The following is a 2,500-nucleotide window of genomic DNA, read 5'->3' on the forward strand; positions in this document are numbered from 1 at the left end:
TACAATATGTAAGCACCAGCATGGAACAACATCCAGTGCATCTTCTCCGCCACATTACACAATCCACACTATCACAACCAGACCAGGAGGTCCGTGCGGAAAATACAATATCCCAGCCTTTCGACATCCACCATTGCGCAGACCAGGCACCAACACCCACACATGTCCTATACAACGGTGCACCCAACATCACAATAGTACCTCCTGTCACAGCGCACAAACAATGACATGAGTCAAAGACACAGGTCTCACACAAGCATAGAATTGGAGCGCCGCCTCTAATAAGCCAAAGGTGCATCCTGACGTGACAAATCTGATCATGTCACAAGCATTCACTTACTATAATCACTATCAACGAACCTGCCGCCCCCGCCCCCCCCCCCCCTACACCTTTCCGTACAACAACGTGTAACCTAACCTAACCTAACCTAACCTATGTTGTACCTTAACCTAACCTATGTTGTACCTTAACCTAACCTATGTTGTACCTTAACCTAACCTATGTTGTACCTTAACCTAACCTATGTTGTACCTTAACCTAACCTATGTTGTACCTTAACCTAACCTATGTTGTACCTTAACCTAACCCATGTTGTACCTTAACCTAACCCATGTTGTACCTTAACCTAACCCATGTTGTACCTTAACCTAACCCATGTTGTACCTTAACCTAACCCATGTTGTACCTTAACCTAACCCATGTTGTGCCTCAACCTAACCCATGTTGTGCCTCAACCTAACCCATGTTGTGCCTCAACCTAACCCATGTTGTGCCTTAACCTAACCCATGTTGTGCCTCAACCTAACCCATGTTGTGCCTTAACCTAACCCATGTTGTGCCTTAACCTAACCCATGTTGTGCCTTAACCTAACCCATGTTGTGCCTTAACCTAACCCATGTTGTGCCTTAACCTAACCCATGTTGTGCCTTAACCTAACCCATGTTGTGCCTTAACCTAACCCATGTTGTGCCTTAACCTAACCCATGTTGTCGCCTTAACGTAACCCACGTTGTCGCCTAAACCTGCTCTGTAATTGTTATACGACTCGTTCAATTACTGTAGTGTTGCCCACCCGCAACCCTCGCAATATAGTTCGCTACTCGCACTGCCCGCACCCCTGTGTATCGCTTCATGTTAAACACCTTGCAAGTCTTGCTCACTTTCCACATGCTCCTGCTGTACACTGTAATGTGGATGGCAGCAGGACGTACATGCCGCCCCTCCCCACGTCCCCACCTTGCCCCCTGCCTTCGCAAGCTGGTTGGTGAGAAGTTTGCATGTTCAATGCCCTTCGCATGCGACGTACTCAGGCTACGTTGTGGTGCGGCCTGTGTCAACTGTCCGCTGATGTCGTACGCGTGAACCACAATCTGTACTGCACATTCGTCCTTATGTACTGAATGATACATCGTGGCACATGTGTGACCGCACAACGACTGCGCCCAAAAACGGCGGACCATACAGTGCAAATATTGTGCACGCAGCTACGTGTCGTCTCCCTATGAGAGCTGGATTGCAGTGTGGTACGCCATAGAGACGTGTGGGAGGAACGGACGCCGTGGATGGCGATCAGCATGAGCTGTCTGTTGATGTATTCGGACCTAGTCGTCTCTCCTCACACACCGTGATGGCATGGTGCACCGCGTTCCATATCTGCGACATGCTACAGAGGCCGGTTGACAGTCGTTCGAGCAATGGACATCGCATACGTACGGGGGCCACCTTCCACGTATTGTCTAGGCGTGCACATTTTGTTGCGTGTATGTGGGCAGACGTAGTGTGGCGTGACACCTGACACAGGCATGCAATAATCGTTGAAGTTGCAAATGGCGATGGACGCCTGCGTTTTCTGGTGAAGTTACGCAAATGAACAAATGGTAACCTGTTGTGGGTGCGGTTGTTCTCGCTAGGGGTGAATCGGTGATGGCGACGATAGGTTGAGGTACTAACCGGTTGTTCCAGCGATACCCACCATGCCGACGAAACTGAACGGCATCTGGGTGTGAAGCGATACGCGGCGGTGGCTGGGTGGGACCGTCCCCGGCCGGTGAGGGGGCGCCTCCCGGCGTGCTGGCCGCGCGGTGCGTGGGCGCACGCGCTACAGCCGGCTGGTGGGGGCGGCCAGTGGCAGGCGCGCCGGCCGACGGACGCGGCAGGCGTCGCAGCTGCGCGCCGGCGCACCCTGCGCGCGGCGCCGTGCGGCCAAAGTAGGTCCTCGCGGGCCCGGTGCGAAGCGCGGTGGACATCTTCAGTGTGCTGGTCCGATTGAGGACTGTGTGCGTTGAGGATGCGCCGCCGCCCGGCGCTCGGCGCCGCGACGCCGTCTGCTGCTCGGTCGCCCCAGCGGTTCTCGCTGGTGGTTTGTATCGCAGCTGTGCGGATGTGTTGGCGCGTGCGCTGTGCTGGGAGAGTTCGCTTCGGCACCCAAGTGGGGCTTTTGTCCTTCTGTGGCGCTGGCGTTGGAGCTGCCGGTCACCGTAGGTGGCGCGTGTTGTCTC

The sequence above is a fragment of the Schistocerca piceifrons genome, unplaced genomic scaffold, assembly GCF_021461385.2.
Source record: "Schistocerca piceifrons isolate TAMUIC-IGC-003096 unplaced genomic scaffold, iqSchPice1.1 HiC_scaffold_1295, whole genome shotgun sequence".
NCBI lineage: Eukaryota > Metazoa > Arthropoda > Insecta > Orthoptera > Acrididae > Schistocerca > Schistocerca piceifrons.